At 42.9% G+C, this 18,566-nt stretch overlaps 1 non-coding gene across 1 annotated transcript; it reads left to right on the top strand.

Annotated features, from left to right (window-relative positions):
- Window positions 1-3,804: 3,804 nt before the first annotated feature.
- On the top strand, window positions 3,805-3,968 carry LOC115870802. The gene has a single exon (XR_004046933.1). It is a non-coding gene; the product is annotated as a U1 spliceosomal RNA (small nuclear RNA).
- The last annotated feature ends 14,598 nt before the right edge of the window (window positions 3,969-18,566 follow it).

The raw sequence follows: 18,566 nt of genomic DNA on the forward strand, positions 1-18,566 counted from the left end.
GCCACCTGTGGAATAGAACCTGGACTTCGGCCTGGGAGGATAAGCTACTTCTCTTCCCTGAGCCTGGGGCGTTTCATGTAAGGAAGCAGATAACAGGAAAGGAAACTAGTCTCTAAGCCACAGTTGTGAGGCATGACCATACAGCCTTCATAACGTGCACAACAAATATGCCTTGAGGTTCCTGCCACGTTCCACGCACTGTGGGGGCACATGGATCATCTAATGAGGACCAATGTCTGTCGGTTGCAGGGTTCCAGGGTAAATCAAAACTGAACCCTTGCTCCTAGGCGTCCAGGTCACACATACATGGGTTTTACTTCACGCGAAACATATTTAAACAGGTCTCTGTAAGCAGTGAAGAGCCGCAGACAAGTGCTCTCAGTGTCTTAGTCTCCTCAGGATGCCTTCAAAATTAGGTCCAATTCAGTCCCTCTCAGAAGGGCCACACGGAGAGAATGATAAATCCAGGGTGCGGTATGGCATTGATGAACAACATAATTATCTGTCAGTTCTTTAATATTTCCTCCCTTTACTATTAAGGCTTATATTTGTTTTACCCATTAATCATGTTAGATTTGCACATGTTCATTTGTATGTTTTGAGATTGTTCGGTACCTGGAAGTCAAGACAGATAACCCTACAGAAACAACAACGGGAGTAAATGGTCCCCCCTAAGGGTTGGGAGGAGAAGGGAGCTGATAGCTTTAATGATTATATGACTCCACTTGATAAGAGTGAACAACACAATTGTATAGGAATGCATATATTGGATTGTATAAGTATAGCAATAAAACTATTATTAAAAAAACTAGGTCCAATCAAAGCAGTGGCTTCCATGAGAAAGACGTTGTCCAATTCAATTCAAGGTGGAGATGTGTCAGCTGAGAAGTTTATGAGGACATTTTTTAGGGTTCCAAAGGGGTCATCTTAATAGAGCATCATGAGTTAGAATCAACTCGATGACGGTGAGTTTTTATTTATCCTGTTGTATTTTTAATGTTGATAGATTTTCCCAAAGGACACAGGTTGATCACTGAAGCTTAATATGAAAAAGTTTGAAGAAAATAGAAAACCACATTGGTGAGAAAGGGGCCAGTATAATTGCATGGAAGGTCTGTTCTCCACTACGACAAGGTGCCTGCTCACTCTACGAAGGTAGCAAGGCTCAATCTAGAATTTCCTTGGGAAACCTGCCACCATTAAGCTTACAGACTGGCTTATGTTCCTTCAGACTTCTCTTTGTTCCCCAAACTAATAGAGCATTGAGAAAGGAACATGGCTTGAGAGCCTTGGGGACGCCCAAACTGCTTTTTCGACACGATAGTACTAAAAACAAACCATAACCGATCAAAGAAGGGTTAGAGAGATGGAAGTTTATAGACTTAGATGGGGGCTATGTAAAAAAAAATAGCTTCGTGCTTTAAGATGTTGTTGAATAAAGGTTTCTATGATTTTGTAGCTATACTTCTGGACTAACCCTTGTATAGGATATCTGGTGGCAGAGTGTTTATGCATTGGGCTGTGAGCCACAAGGTCAGTAGTTCGAAACAGCTCTGAAAGTTAGGGCTATCATCAATGTCTTGGAAACACCCGGGGCAGTTCTACCTGCCCTACAGAGTCACTGACTCCATGGCAGTGAGTGAGAACCGACTGAGGGCATGGGATTCAATCGGAGAGGGCCTAAGTGAGGCAGCATGGATCTGAGGGAGCAGAGGCTTTCCAGCAGCTACTTCCACACGCTCTGCTGTGGGCAAGTTTTCGTGCCTATTGTTATTAGAAGCCTGTATCTAAATCAATTCCATTGCCCTTCTGCAAGCCAGAGGGCAGGGTCATTCCTAGCTCTCCCAGGGACATGCACTGCCACCCTTAGATGAGCTCAAGGAGAGTTTAATGAATAAATGAAGTGAGACCCTGGAGGAAAATGGTGGTCAGGGAAGGGGCAATGCCCTACAGTTGCTGGTGCTGGCATAGAACTTCTAGGATGATCATCTTTTTGCCAAGAGGCCTTGTGTCTATGAGGAGCTGACTGCTTTCCCATTGAAACTGAAGTCTCTTCTGACTGAAAGAAGGGTGGGCTCGCTCAAAGATCTCCCTCTCACCCTGCTTTTCCCTGGAAGCTGCTGCTGGTAGTTGAGGTCTTAGCTATCTCCTACTCCTTTTTAGGTAGTTTGGTCTCAGTATATCAGGGTTCCCAGTGAAAGATTCTATGGTCAAAATGGTGAACAATAGAAGAAGTGTCAAAAGAAGATTAAAGGAATATACAGAATCACTGAACCAAAGAGAATTAGTCAATGATCCACTGTTTCAAGAACTAATGGTATTGAAGGAAGAAGCCCAAGCTACCCTGACGGTATTAGCAAAAGAGGAGACTCCAGGAATTGATAGAATACCAAATGAAATGTTTCAACAAACTGGAAACACTGGAAGCACTCATGTAGCCATGGCAAGAAATTTGGAAGGCAGCTACCTGGCCAACTGACAAGAAGCAATCAGTATTTGTGCCCCTTGCAAAGAAAGGAGACCTAACAGAATGCAAAAGTTATAAGGAATATATCACTGCTATCATGCAAGCAAAAGTTTATGGGAGATAATTTAAAAACAGCTGCAGCAGTACATCAAGAGGGAATGCTAAACATTCCAGATGGATTCAGAAGAGGACATGGAACAAGGGATATTATTGCTGACATCAGTTGGATCTTGACTGAAAGTAGAGAATACCTGAAAAATATTTGTTTTTTGTTGACTATGTATCGACTATGCGGATCATAAATAACTATGGATGATGTGGCAATTGGATTTTATGTCAACTTGAAGCTGAGTGAAGCGTAGGGGTGGAGTCCAAACTATCAATCAGATCATAGCCTGATGTTGCCTCCTTGAAGTGTGCTTTTTTCCTTAAGAAAGACAGTGAGAAGCTGCTGCTTCCTCTCCCTTGCCCTTAAGACTCCATCCTCGCTGAGATTTTGCCTCCAGCATGGCTTCCAGGCCACTCACCCTGGGAGCCAACCTCCCAGCTGTCAGCACCCTGCCATGTTGCCACCAAACTTGAATCCATGTGACTGCACCCACCAGCCTCTGATCTCCCTGCTTCTGCTTCACCCTCGTCTTCATCATGGCCCTGCAGCAACGTGAGTCTGAAGAGGGCTTTGACTAACGTCAGACCTATGGACGTGATTTGCACTGGGCTAGGATGCTTTCTTAATATAAAGTTCTTTCTTACACATACATGAGTGTCACTGATTTTGTTTCTCTAGACAACCCAGCCTGGCATAATCATAATGAAAAGAATGGGAATTCTAGAACACTTAATTGTGCACATGTGAAATCTGTACCTTGGTTAAGAGGCAGTCATATAAGCAAAACAAGGGAATACTGTATGGTTTAAAATCAGCAGAGGTGTGCATCAGGGTTGTATCCTGTTACCATTCTCATTCAATCTGTATGCTGAGCAAAAATTTAAGAAGGTGAACTATATGAAGAGAAACATGGCATCAAAGTCGGAAAAATGGCTTTTTAACAACCTGTGATATGCAGATGACAAAACCTTTCTTGCTAAAAGTGAGGAGGACTTGACAAGGTGAAGGTCAAGGATTATAGCCTCAATGTAAAGAAAACCAAAATCCTCACAACTAAATCAATAAATAAGGTCATAATAAATAGAGAAGAGATTGAAATTGTCAAAGATTTCATCTTGCCTAGATCCACAATGTTTATGAAATCAGCAATCAAGAAATGAAACTATACAATATTTTGGGTAAACGAGCTGCACAAAATCTCTTTAAACTGTTGAAAGGCAAGGATGTCATACTTACCTGGCAGGGGAGACACCGTGATCACGAAGGTGGTTTTCCCAGGGCAAGGCTCACCCATTGCACTCCGGGTGTGCTGACCCCTGCGATTTCCCCAAATGTGGGAAACTCGACTGCCTAATTTGTGGTAGTGGGGGACTGCGTTCATCCTCTCCCCTTAAAAAAAAAGAAAAGAAAAGCAAGGATGTCACTTTGAGGACTAAGGTGCTCCTGACCCAAACCAGGGTATTTCTTTTTTTTTTTTTTTAAACCAGGGTATTTCTAAAGGCCTGATACGCATGTGCAAAGTTGGACATTGAATATGAAAAACCCAGGAGGAAAATCTGACACAATCAAGCCCATGGTACTGGAGAAAGTACCATGGACTGACAGAACAAACATCTGTCTTAGGAGAACAAAATCCAGAGTACTCCTAAGAAGTAAAGATTGTGAGACTTTGTCTGCCATGTTATGGCAGTTAGGTGCCATCAATTCCGTTCCAACTCATATATACAACTGAACGAAGCACTGCCTGGTCCTGCAGCATCCTTACCATGGCTCTTATGTTTGAGCCCATTGTCACAGCCACTAGGTCATTCCATCTCCTTGAGGGCCTTTCTCTATGTTTCTGCACCTCTACCAAACTTGTGCTTTTCTACGGACTGGTCTCTCCTGACATGTCTGTGTTAAGCAGCGTTCTCTAGAGAAACAAAACCAGGATGCGTATGACTTTCGATGGACAGATGATAGATAGATGATATAGATAGATAGATTGATTGATTTATACAGCAAGAAGGAATAAAGCAGCTAATTAGTCCACACAGCAGTACAGAGGGCTCAGTTCAACTAACTTTTGTGGAACAGTTAATATACTGAAAGTCCTTCAACTCATGGAGGGAGCTTCAGTCCAAGGTCAAGAAAGCAGACAGCTGAGTCTTCCCTCAGGCAAAACAAGCAAGTCTGCCAGCAGGCAGCAGATAGCAGGATGGATCAGCAACCATCAGTAGCATGGGAGCTTAGTGAAGCAGGCCCGGATGGAATATCGAAATGGACTATCGAAATCAAGCAATGCAAGGCAACAAGATCCACCAGGCTCATGCTCAAGTGATGTACTCAACAGCAGCATGGCAAAGTGGGTCTCAAAGTAGCCTCAAGCTCTAGCGACATGATCCATGGGTTAGCTTGGCCCACAGGTAGTGTAGCACACAGGTTGAGGCAGAGAACCAGCTAAAGCAGCAGCATGCAGGTCCGATCGCCAGGGAACAAGAGAGATGGAGGCAGGCCTTGCAGAGCCATTTATCTCTTTGTCCCCCAATGAAACCGTGACCTGATTAATCTCTGTCCACATGTTCTTATTGGCCAGGTTGACACAATAAACCCAACTATCCCCAAATCTCTGTAAACTTACTTCTAATGAACATTATTATTGTAGTTGTTCTTGTTCCAAGAAAGACTTGTTGGTTCTTTTGACAATCCATGGTACTTTCAATACTTTTTGCCAGCACCATAATTCAAATGCATCCATTCTTCTTCGGTCTTCCCTATTTAATGTGCAACATTCACATGCATATGAGGCTATTAAAAATACCATTGCTTGTGTCAACCACTTATGAATGCTAAAAAAAAAAAAATCTTGCTTTTCAACACTTTAAAGAGTCTTGTGCAGGAGATTAACCCAATACAATGCCTCTTCATCTCTTGACTGCTGCTTCCAGGAGCATTGATTGTGGATCCAAGCAAGACAAAATCCTTCAATCTTTTCTCCATTTATCGCGATGTAACCTATTGTTCCAGTTGTGAGGATTTTAGTTTTCATTACACTGAGTTGTAATCCACACTGAAGGCTGCAATCCTTGATCTTCATCAGCATGTGCTTCATGTCCTCCTCACTGTCAGCAAGCAAGGTTGTGTTGTCTGCATATCACAGATCATCAATAATACTTCCTCCAATCCTGAAGCCACATTCTTTTTTAGATAATCTAGCTCCTCTGATTATTTGCTCAACATGAAGATTGAATAAGTATGGTGAGAGGATACAACCCTGACATACAACTTTCTTGATATCAAACCATGCAGTATTTCTTTGTTCTGTTTGCACAACTGCCTCTTTGTGCATGCACAGGTTCCATATGAGCACAATGACATGTTCTGGAATCTCCAATCTTCTCAAGGCTATCTATAGTTTGTTATGATCCACGCTGTCAAATATTGTTGCATAGTCAATGAACCAATGCTAGTCTCTTCTTGGAGCCAAGATCCATCTGACATCAGCAGTGATAATCCTTGTTCCAAGTCCTCTTCTGACTCCAGCCTGAACCTGTGGAAGCTCCCTGTCAATATACTGTTGTAATCATCATTGCATGATTTTCAGCAAAATTTTGCTTGCATGTGATATTAATAATATTGTTGAATAATTTGAGCATTCTGTTAGGTCACTTTTCTTTGGAATGGGCACAAATATGGATCTCTTCCAGTCAGTTGGCCAAGTAGCTGTCTTCCAAATTTCCTGGCATAGAAGAGTGAGGGCTTCCATTGCTTCGTCAGCTTTTTGAAACATTTTCCTTGGTAGTCCATCAGTTCTATCAATGGAGCCTTGTTTGTGGCTAATGCATTCAGTGCAGCTTGAACGTCTTCCTTTAGCACCATTGGTTCTTGCTCATATGCTACCTCCTGAAATGTGGAATGTCACCAGCTTAGTTTGGGGGAGTACAGTGACTCCGTGTATTTTTTCCATCTTCCCTTGATGCTTCCTGCATCAGTCAATATTTTGCTCATAGAATCTTTCAATATTGTGAATCAGGGCTGTAATTATTTTTTCTTCAGTTCTTTCGGTTCAAGATATACCAAGCATGTTCTTCCCCTGTGGTTTCCTAACTCGAGGGCTGTGCACATTTTATTATAATTTAACTTTGTCTTCTGTCGAGCTCTTTAACTTCATGATTTCTTCCATTCCCTTTAACTCCTCTGTTAGAGCAAGCTAGATTAAAAGAAAATGTCAGTCTTTTCTCCCATCCATTTTGATCTCGCTTTCCTTTCTTTTTTAAAGGCCCTTTTACGTTCTTTGTAAATGATGCTCTTGATGGCCTCCTACAGCTCCTTAGGCCTGCTGTCATTAGCATTCAATGAGGCAGCCCTCTTCTTGAGATGGTCCCAAAGTCAGGGTGTAGTGGTTGATGGTAGGTGCCAGCAGTTTGTTTCCGACCCATCCAGAGCCTATGCAAACAGAACAAAACCCTGCCCAGTCTGCACCAGTCCCATGATTGTTCCTGTGCCTGAGTAAATTGTTGCAGCCACGGTGTCAACCCATCTCCTTCAGGGCCTCCCTCTCCTTCACTGCCCCCCTGCCAAGCATGATGTCCTTCCCAGGGACGGGTCTCTGCTGGCATGTCCAAAATATGTAAGAAAAAAATCTTACAACATTCCGGTGGGATATACTTAAGGTCATATTTTGGCTCGTGTGGACTCGTTTCAATTTTCTTCAGCTTCAACCTGAAACTATATAGGAACAATCGATTGTCTGTTCCACAGTCAACCCTGGCCTCATTTTAGCTGGTGCTATGGAGCTTCTGAATCATCTCTTCCCACAGATGAAGCAGCAACTTGATTTCTGTGTATTCTTTCTGGGGAAATTCAAGTGGATAGTCACCTTTTGTGATGTGAAGAAAGGCATTGGCGATGAGGTCATTGGTCTTGCAATATTCTATCATGTGACCTCCAGCTTCTTTTCTGTCAGGAAGGCCAACATTTCCGACTGTTGCATCCTCTTGGTTTCCAACTTTTGCATTCTAATTTCCAATAATTCTCGATGCATCCTGATTGCATGTTTGATAGATTCCAGGCTGAAGACATTAGTAGCATCCTTGATTTTCTGCATCTCTAGCTTAGTGGTTGGGGCATACATTTGTATACCAGTTGTATTGACTTGACTTCCTTATAGGTGGGTAGATGTTATCCAATCACAGACAGCATTGTGCTTCAATATCTATCTTAAAATGCCCTGTTTGACGATGTGAGGCCATTCCTCTAGAATGTGTCATGCCCGGTATAGGGAGCTGTGATTTTCTGATTCAAAATGGCCATTACCAATTCATTTCAGCTAATGCCTAGGATATCAATCTTTATGTGTTCCATTTCATTTTCTACTTCTAAGTTTCCTAGATTTATACTTCATACATCCAAGTTCTAATTATTAGTAGATGTGTGCAGCTGTTTCTTCTCATTTTGTCATGCCACATCAGGAATGAAAGCCCCTCCGGCTTCTCCACACACAGTATTATGGTCGACTCCTCTTTGAGAAGGCAGCTCGTCCTGTGTGATATTTTGAGTGCCCTCTGACCTAAGAGGCCCATCCTCCTACACTATCTTACAAGATGCTGCTGCCATTCACGGGCTCTCATTATCTGACCATGGTCCACTGCTGTCCATCAGTTCTCAGTGGCTAACGCTTCTAAATTGGAAAGCCTGCTCCTTCTTCGTAGTCTGTTCTTCTTCTGGAAGCTGCGCTGAAACCTGTTCACTTAGGGTGACCCTGCTACTTAAAATACCAGCGACACAGCTTCAACCACCACAGCAACATGTAAGCCACCACACCAAACTGACAGACAAGCGTTCTCTCACATACTTGGACAGATTATCAGGAAAGACCAGTCCCTAGACACGGACATCATGTCTAGTATGGTAGAGGGCCAGCCCCCCCCCAAAAGGAAAACTCTCAAGGAGACAGGTTGACAATGTAGCTGCACCAGTGGGTCAAACATAACAATGATGAAAATGGTGCAGGACCAGGCAATGTTTTTGTTCTGTTGCACTCTATAGATAGGGGCACTATGAGCTCCAAGTAACTCAACGGTAACAACAATGATTGGGGTGGGCCCAAAAACTTTCTCCTGGAGTTTACCCTGAAGAGGCTTTTAGCAGAGGAAGGTAACTTAGATTACTGAAAGCACTTACATTTGTTTAAAAATAAATCAATGGCAAATGAGAACATTCTCCTCAATAACCTTTTATGATTTTAATTACAGTAGAACCAGCACCTTGACACTAATCCGTTCTAGAAGGAGCATGGAGATGTGATGCAGTCAAGTTCTGAATCAATTTCTCCCATAAGAAATAACTGAAAATGAATTAATCCATTCTTAACCACCAAGCTTCTATCCTAACATTGCCTTTCCATACAAAACACTACACAGAAATTTCAAAGTAAATAAGTTCAGAGTTAAATAATATAATTTAAATAAGAAACACATTTAAAAAGAAGTTTTTAACAAGTACAGTATGGCCCATACCTTGAGCTTGATGAGGATCCGGATCTATGGACATGGATGTGGAGTGAAGGTATGGAGAGAGAGTCATTGTTTGGAAGGGAATCCCCTTCCATAAATCAACTGCTTTTCATGAGTTTTTTTTCCCTATTTTGCCTTTTCTCATTAGGAGCCAGCTGGCTTTCTGTAAAAAAAAGTCTGTCTACTTTGGTCTGCTGTTGGCATTTTCTTAACTGTTTTCTAAAAGGGTGGATCTCGGCAAATTAAACTGGGATGCTAAATCAGTCACACAAATGCCTCTTTCGTACTTTCAATAATCTCTTTTGTCAGTTCAATTGTGGATCTTACTGTCTTCTTTTTCTGCTTGTCTGCAATGGCTTTCTTAGGACCCATGTTTTCATCTAAAAACTACAAAAAACCATCAAAACTAAGAAAATTATCGCAAAAAACCAGCTGCAAAAGGTTTAAACAACGTGCACTAACAACGTCAACGAACGCCGAGTGACAGAAACATGAACTGCTTTTGTTTACAAAAATCACGGGCATCGGGTGGGATTCCGATGTTTTGTTCCAGCTCCGATGCAAAATGTTCTCGACATTTCATGTCGAAATCCAATTCTGTCGAGTACTGATGCGGTCGAGTGCTGGAGTTCTACCAGAGTAAGTGCTTTGTGTTTTGTGTTACCCCGCAAGCTACATCTGGCCAGAGGCACAGTCTTTCGTTTTGCCTCGGCCAGCTGAGAACATTGTCTGCTTGAGTTATGAATTTTAGCCATGTGTATTAGTCGTCTATGGCATGGAGCATGGCATAGAAGGAGCATGGAGTACTCTGTACCAGAGTACCATACACCCCATTGCTTCAACAGCACCCACTTGTCACCTAGCTGCTTCTTAGAGTAGATCAAACATCTAATCACAGGCTAGCTGGGTCCTCTTCTCCAGGATTCATAAGGAGTCTAGTTCAAGGTGTTGACTGGCTACATATTGAAGCTCCACTAAGCAAACATCTCCTTCCATGCGTCCTCAAGTTGTGGCGCAGGCCGTCTCCTTGCATTTGTCGGCCTGAGGTCCTTTTGTCTTGATAGAGTCTTACAAGGATCACGTTTAGGTCCTAGAGGCTGCCCTGAGATCCTTGCCACGTGCGCCGAATGCATTTACTAAGGGCTACAAGGAAGGAACGCTCGGAGGCCTCAGAGGCAGCGGTGATGATAGCCTGTAAGAGCAGCAGGAGGGGGAGACACGCCCAGCTCCACCACTTCATTTTGCAAGCCTCTGTCTACTGTGCAAATTTCCCTTTCATCTAATAAATGAAAATCATAAGACCTAATATAAATTAAATGATATAGGAAAAATGCCCAACATCATACCACCCCCCAAAACAACAACAACAACACTTTTATTGAGTTGATTTTATCTCAGAGTGACTCTCCAGGGAAATGTAGAAGTGCTCCCTGGGGTTTCTGAGACTTTAAATCTTGACAGGAGCAGATAGTCTATCTCCCTCAGAGCCACGGGGGAGTTTTAGCTACTGACCTTGCAGGTAGCAACACAACAGGCAACCCACTAGCCCACCAGGACCCACAGCACCTGTGGAACAGAAGTAAAATCATTGCGGGATAAAAAGAATAAAATCCCACTGAAGCAGCAGCTCAGAGGAGGAAGAGGAGGAATTGCTGTTTCCCATAGCATCTCGTGGGTGCTCAGGCCAGCAATGGAAAATGTAGAATTTATAGATCCTCAGGAAACATGATGTCTAGCTTTGAGACGTGTAGCATCTGTTTGAAATGATAAGGCAACAAAGCCAGCAAACAATTTAGCTTTCCGGTCCTCGTTCTCAAAGAGCTTTCAAGCAGGACCTGCAAGAACGCTGATCCCAGGAGGTGTCCCTTGGTCTTTGGCAGGATGGCCACAATTAGAACCTCGTGGTGTCTTGATTTGGCATCCCCTGAAGTACCCCACAAAGAGACCAACTCTCCGTGACTCACAGCAAGCCAGAAAGGCTGGGCTGGCCATCAAGGAATATATCCCTCCCCTCTGCCAGGTGAGACTAACCATCAAATGACTGCCTCAGAGGACCTCAAGGGGGGACTGGGGATGGGTGAGCAGACTTGCTAGCTGTAAAAACAAACAAAATATCGCTATGCGTTGAAACTCACTATCAACCTTGTCACTTAGGATAACGCAAATGGATCATCTTAGTGTTGTGGAGGGCAGAAGACCAAATCCGTTTTACTAAGCTAAAATCAAGGTGTAGGCAGGGCTCCATTTCTTCTGGAAGTGCCTGCACTACGTGGCTCTGACCTCTCCTCATAATTCCTTCTCTGACACTGACCCTCCTGCTTCCTTCTTACAAGGACCCAGTGATTCCATTGGGCTCCTCCAGATAACTCAGGAGATCGCCTCATCTCCAAAGCTTTTATTTTAACAACAGCCACAGGTCAAGTATCAGATACACAGGTTTCTGGAATTAGGTTGTGGACATCTTTTTTTGGAAAAGGGGAGCAAGTTTCTGCCTACCACAGGTGCCCTATTCCCCCCCCACCGCAGTCGCTGAAGAGGTAACCCAGTTGGGTTTGGGTTGCACTGCAAACCCGCAAGGTCAGTAATTGAAAGCCACCACCCAGTCTCATTGGGAGAAAGTCGAAGCTATCTGCTTGTGGAAAGATGTACAACCTTGGGAACTCTCTATAGGGAAGCTATGAGTCAGAACCCTATATGGAGTTTCTGAGGCTGTTCATCTTTCTGTGAGCTATCAGGCAGAATGGGAGTCCTGGTGGCTAAGGGTTACCCATTGTGCTGATAATGGCTTGAGCAGTTCAAAACCACCAGCTGCTCCGCAGGAGGAAGAGGAGCTTTCTAGACCCATGAAGTATTATAATCTCAGAAACTCACAGGGGCCATTCTGCTCATCCCACTGGGTCACGATGAATTGGCATCAACTCCATGGCAGTGAGTTTGAATTTTGAAGACTTAGAATAACGGTATCAGTGAGTCTGTCCTTATGGAAGCAGACTGACACATCGTTTTTTTCTTCTGTGGAGAACTGGTGGGTTTGAACGCCTAATCTTTCAATTAACAGCAAAATACTTAACCAATGAATCACCAGGGATCCTTACCACCCACCTCCTCATTGGTTAAGGGAAGAAAAAAAAAAAAACCAAACACTCATCTCTAGCCATTTACCCACCTTAACCTGCAAATAACATGGGGATTAAACACTTTTCACAGAAGTATGCTGAGTGTCCCTATAGTGAGAAAATAGTTGTGATTGTCTTGTGAATCATCACAAGAAAACAAATGATCATTCAATCTTGATTTTAAATTTGGCTGCTAGGGCACCATTGAGATTTGAAAACAGATCCTGCATTTGAATAGCTCTCTGGCGTTCTTCACCTCCATCAATGTTTACCATCAACGGCAGGAATCACTCACACCCATGCACCCATGACCGGCCACCCTCGTGTCTAACTAGTCTCTGAATTTATATGACACTGTTCTTGTTTTTTGCCAGTTCAGTGACATACACAAATGACTTCACAGCAGTGAAGAAGCAATTAAAGAACCTCAAGAAAATGGGGGAGAGGGAAATGAAGATTAAAATAAAAGGAGGTATCGTCCAAATGGACATTGATGGGTCGTTGCCCAAGTGTAATTGGGTGCCAGGTGGTAAAGGCATGGAGTAAAATCCCCACAGGGGAATTACTTAGTCCCTCAGGAGGTAGGAGAAGCAAAACAAGAGGTAGGAGAAGCTTCACAGGTGAACACAAGTGCTGCTCTCCCACAAATTAAAAAGTTGCTAGAAGCTTCTACTCGCTCTTACTTATCTATCTCTTTTATTTGGATCAGTTCCTTTGTTTTCTCTCTCCTCCTGCTTTGCCCCTTCTGAACACATTAGTTACTATGGAAACACTGGTGTGAATGTCAGAGGCTCAGCTCAGAAATGCTGCATAAAGTCAATTTATAGAATGGTCTGACATTTATCTCATGTTTGGGAAATTTAAAGAATGTGTGATGTTCACAGCCACAAAGGGGGGTGTGGAGTAAACCCGGGGCCGTATGCAGATTTTAATTTTCTATATACAGAGAATTCATACAGCTTTATCTGTCAGGGGAAGAAAATTGACAACACAACAACAAAACATACACACACACACACACAAAACCCAAGAATCGGGTTTGGGATTTAAAATTGGATTCATTTTTCATCAGTTCTGGGAGGATTTCCACTTTCTGAGTTTGTACCGCTGATGGGATATAAAAAGTATGGTTGGTGTACTGTTTAACTTTAGCCTGTCAATAAGACAAATGGGATTATCCATAATAAGTGTACACAAAGCAGGAACAATATTAGTTAAGGACACAGAAATGTTAATATACATGCTGCTTTTTTATTTTAAACTATTTTATTGGCACATACATAACATCATACCATTTAATTGCTCAATCCTATTAAGAAGAGTTGTACAAAATATTCTTCCCTTCTGATGCTACATTTCACAGTGTTAGTCCTCTGTGATAACAGCAGCTAACATTTACAGTGTACTTTCTAAGCCTATGTTAGACGCCATGTATCCATTCATATGAGACAGCTGTGGTCCTGAGGTGGTCACTCACCCCAAGATTCAGCATCAGCTAGAATGGCTCCAGAACTTGTCCCTTGAACTATTGTAATGATTTAACTAACTTATTTCTCAGGACAAAGTAAAATAATGGCCAGAGAGCTTTGAATGATCAGTTCTGGATTAAAAAGGGGCACATTGGCCATCAGTTTTCAGTATTTTCTCTCTAAAGGTCTTGTCCAAAGCCTTGGGGTTTGCCACATTTTGGTAAGAGACACAATGGATTCTGAATAATTACACTTTGATAATTAGTTCATTTAAGAGGCAGGCATGTGTCCTTTGTTTCCCAGTGCCATTCGCATTTGTTCTGGCAAGAGCGCCCTCTTTTTACCCCACAAAGTCACACTTGTTTGGAGTAGGTACAAAGGTAGGCTGTGACCCAGGTCTAAGCCAATCAGCACATCTCATCTCCATAGCTTCAAGGCATGGTTCAAAGGTAGGCGGCGTACACCTCTACAGAAGTGCCATGTTCTATATTGTTAAAAAAAATGGCGTGGAAGCCACATTTCCAGCTCCTAAAGCTGATTGCCACAAGGCAGAGGTCAGGCATGGTTCCACGCTCCATTCCCTTAGACCCTATTCTGCCACCAACCACCCCTTCCCATGGCCCTCCATGCCTGTGGCTGGGCTCGATAATTCAACGCAATAGCTAACCACAATTCACGGCGGGTGCTCACCTTTATGGAGCTTTTATTCGGGACACGAGCAGGTGAGAAATGTTCAGGCTCCAGTTCTTCAGCCAAGGCAGTTTCTTTTCTGCCTTATCCACAAGCCACCCTCTCGTTGGCCCTCAGCTCCATCGATGACACAGAGTTCTGTGAGAGCTGCTAATGTAATTGTCCAAAGGGCATGCCTCTCTCTGCTGGAATCCTGCACCCAAAGGTACTCAGCTTCCGCTTCTGGGGTCAGCAAATCTAACTCCCCCATGTGCCCAGAGACACCCCAGCCCACAAGCCAGCCCCCTGCAGAGAGGCGCTCGGCTCTATGGCCTGGGAAGTCCACCCCCAGTGCATTTTCATCTTAGGCTCTGGCTTCTGGTTCCATCCCTGCTGCTGCTGCTTTGCTGGTGGCCAAGCTGTCTCCTGGGTCAAGGAAGTTCATTGCACAGGTATCTCAGGATCCAAAGGATGTGCTCCACTCCTGGCACTTCTCTCGTGCTGGTAGTAAAACCTCTGCCCACCCTTCTGAGATGGCTCATTTTATACCCAGCAGCATGACCCTCCCAATGAACTCTGTTAACAATCACACACAGCTCAGTTGTATAATCCAATCAGTGTCTTCCCCAACCTTCTGTCTCAGCCCCCACAGGAAAACAGGGGCTCTTCTTGGTGACAGTAATAAAGGCTATGGCAAGAAGAAGAACCATATTAAATTATTCATTGCATTGCATTAAAAAAAAAAAGTTAAGGACAAATGCAGGGCTCCAAGGATTTCAGACAGAGACTGCATGTCACATGATAAGTTGAATGAATAAATTGACTGAATGGATACATGCTTGATCTCTGAATAGGGCAGTGTCTGGATAAATGAATGATCTTGCTGTGAAGCGCAAGATAAAAGCATCCATCCTCACAAAATTAAGTTGAAAGTTAATGTTATCAAAGTAGTCTATTTTAATTCTTCACTCATTCACTGCAATTTGTAGGATACTTTCTTGGACTAGAGATATAAGACTAATGATACAGAAGTAGTAAGCTGTGATTCCACATTCAAAAGAATCAAGGACACAGTCTGAAAGATGGGTCTATAATTGAGTAGCCAGCACTCAACATAAAAACTGAAATTCGACAAGTATCATGGGAACAGAGAAGATAATGGCTACCTTGGTTTGGAAAAACCCCAACACCGAATCTGTCGGCCGGTGTGAAAGATGTGTAGGACTGGGAAAGAGGGGTGGGGCGGTTGGAGACACACGCATTTGAGTAAAGATGTATTGGTGTGGAAAAGAGTGGCGTGCTCTGTGAACAACCAAGAGTCCAGTTGCTAGGACACAGGTTCTGGGCAAAGGCTAGCTTGATGAGACTGAAATGTGTTCATGGCCTTACAGCTCCCCTCCCCCTTAGCATGATGGGACCTGTGACTTCTCTTCATGGCACAGGTAAAGGGATGTGACTTTCTACTCCCATAAAGAGTTACAGACTCAGAAACCCACAGGCGCACTTCTACCCTGTCCTATAGAGTCACGATGAATTAGAATCGACTCAATGAAAGTGAGGTTGGGCTGGTTTGTTCAGAAGGTCTCAATTCGGTTGGTTTTGAGCCAGTCAACAGGACTTAGGTGAAAGTCCATAAAAGAGGGCCTAAGCCCTCCCTAACTTGAGAGAAGCTACTGGTGGCACTGATGAAGTAGGCAGCATGTTGGGGAAGCTCACATGGCAGGGAGCTGCAGAAAGGCACCAGTAAAGCACCAGGGTCCTCGGTCAAGGGCATTCATTGGGTCAACACCTGAATGAGCTTCGAAGCAGGTCCTCCGCCAGTCAAACTTCCAGATGAGAATGCAGCCCAGACAACAGCTCAGCTGTAGCCTTGTGAGTCTCTGAGCAAAGGACCCAGCGGAACCATGGTTGGGCTCTTGATCACACACATATTGTAAGATCATAAGTATGTATTGTTTGAAGTTTCCAAGTTTGTGGTATTTCTTTATGCCGAAATAGAAAACGGTTACAAGTAGAGACGCTGGACTGGTCAAGTTGCTGTTGTCGCCATTGTCACATGTCTTGCACGGGTTTACCTACATGATTTTGATAGCCAAAGGGACAATATGCTCTCCTGCTGGAAGCGCAAAATAGAACTGTCTTCCTAGCCAACTGCTCAACCACGTGAAGTGGCAGCAGTATGCTTCGACTTGACACGCTGCACTTGAGTCACGTGCTGTTGCCACTCAGGCTCTTAGCAGCTCCTGAAAACTGTTGGCTTTTAATCAACTAGTTGCTCTCAGCTGATGGGGGAAAGAAAACCAAAAAAACAGATGCTGAGACAGAACAACTTGAAGGATCGAAAGGCAGCCATCAAGAAACAAATGGAAGAGCGCATCTACTGCAAAAGACACAGTAGCTTTGTGTAAAATCTTCAAACATCTGGGTCTCTGTTGTTGTTGTCGCTTCAGCTTGTTCCTTGCCTCTGCCATCTGAGTCTGTCTCTTCGCACATGACGAATTTGCTAATAGGGAATTGATGACCTGATGACCAGGTACCAAAGAACTCGCTGCTAGCATGGATAGGGGACATCTGCAGACAGTCTTTGGGTGATCTGCATACAACCCAGTGATCTGCATACCAGCCAGGCCAGCCTTTTAGCATTATGCACATGTGCCCTCACTCAAAACACATTGGGTTCACACTTACGCACAATCAGTTCTCAATCAGTCCCCTTTGCTTGCTGCGTGGGCAACTTTTAAATCATTGGAAAGCTCAAGAACAACCGTGAGAGTGGTGATACCCCGAGGGAGGAGGGGGAGGGGGGAAAGGGGGGACAAATAAACAGAAAGGTGGGTGAAGAGAGACAATGGACAGTGTAAGACACAAAAGGACAATAATAATATATAATTGATCAAGGTTTCATGAGGGTGGGAGGATGGGGGAGGGAGGGGAAAAAAGAAGAGCTGATACCAAGGGCTCAAGTAAAATTGTTTTGGAAATGTTGATGGCAACATATGTACAAGTGTGCTTAATACTAGTGAATGATGGATTGTTATAAGATTTGTAATAGCCCCCAATAAAATGAGATTTAAAAATCACTGGAAAGTTTCAAGCCTTTCCTGGCACTGAAGAGTAAATAAGATTTGTATACACCTGTTCTGACTTATCTACTTAAATTTGACTTAAAGACATGCTTGAGATCAGATCTCATTCATAGCTGGGGGACTGTCTATAAGATAAAAGCACAGAAGTGATTCAGTCACTATCATAATTTTAAGTGAAAATGCTATGCTTCTAGTACTATAAAAATACTATTTACCTTGGTTTTTAATCAAACTCAAAAATAGCATGATAGAGGAGAACTGTAGGATTTCCGAGACTTCTCTGTGGGGCTTCTGAAGCGATAAATCTCTTTGAAAACAAAGTGACTCATCATTCTCCTATGTAGCACCTGGTGGGTTTGAACTGCTGATCTTGGGGTTAGCAACCCAAAGCCTAATCCACTGTATAATCAAGGCTCCTATAGTGCTATAATACATCGTTTTATAATATCACAAGTTTATCTAACTAATAGACCTATCTAATATATCTAATATCTGATTAATAACTAACACAAGGCCGGATAAACATGTACTAGGGGACTTCAAAACTCTTATAACAAAATTCTATTATTTTTCTATGCCATTTTATCACAAACTTTGTGAAACCGCCTTATATCACTGAATTGAGCAAAATTTTGTTAAGCTAACATATCCTGCGATCAGAAACCTTTAACCAGGTATGAAAATAAAAGTGCAACTGAAGTAAAACACTTGGAAAAAAGGCATAAGAATTCCCCAGGAGCTTCCACAAGTTTTGGGGAGCATCCCATGAAGATTGAATTCAATTTTTCCATAACTCTTGGAAGCCTCTTTGTACATGCAAGAATTATATATAATTTACTCCCTAAATGCAAAGATGCACCAGTATTAAAAATAAATAATAGTTGCCCTGACATCCATAGGTTAAAGATAAAAGCCCAATAGCCATTGCCAATATTCTGTTAAACCACTTTTCATACATTTTATATACAGGTTTCCCCTGCTATTCAATTTCAAACACTTCTGTGAAGTCTTTTGTAAGCAGAAATTATGCAAAGTGTAAAAGCAATTACCATTAATGTTAATGTAAAATTGATGAGAAAAATTTTAGCACTCCCAGAACCTAAATATAGCCTACTAGTTCATACCAAATAACACTGACAGCTGAAAATAACCCTAA

The sequence above is a fragment of the Echinops telfairi genome, unplaced genomic scaffold (genome assembly GCF_000313985.2).
Source record: "Echinops telfairi isolate 266 unplaced genomic scaffold, ASM31398v2 ScPeMD7_2;HRSCAF=8, whole genome shotgun sequence".
Taxonomy (NCBI): Eukaryota; Metazoa; Chordata; class Mammalia; order Afrosoricida; family Tenrecidae; genus Echinops; species Echinops telfairi.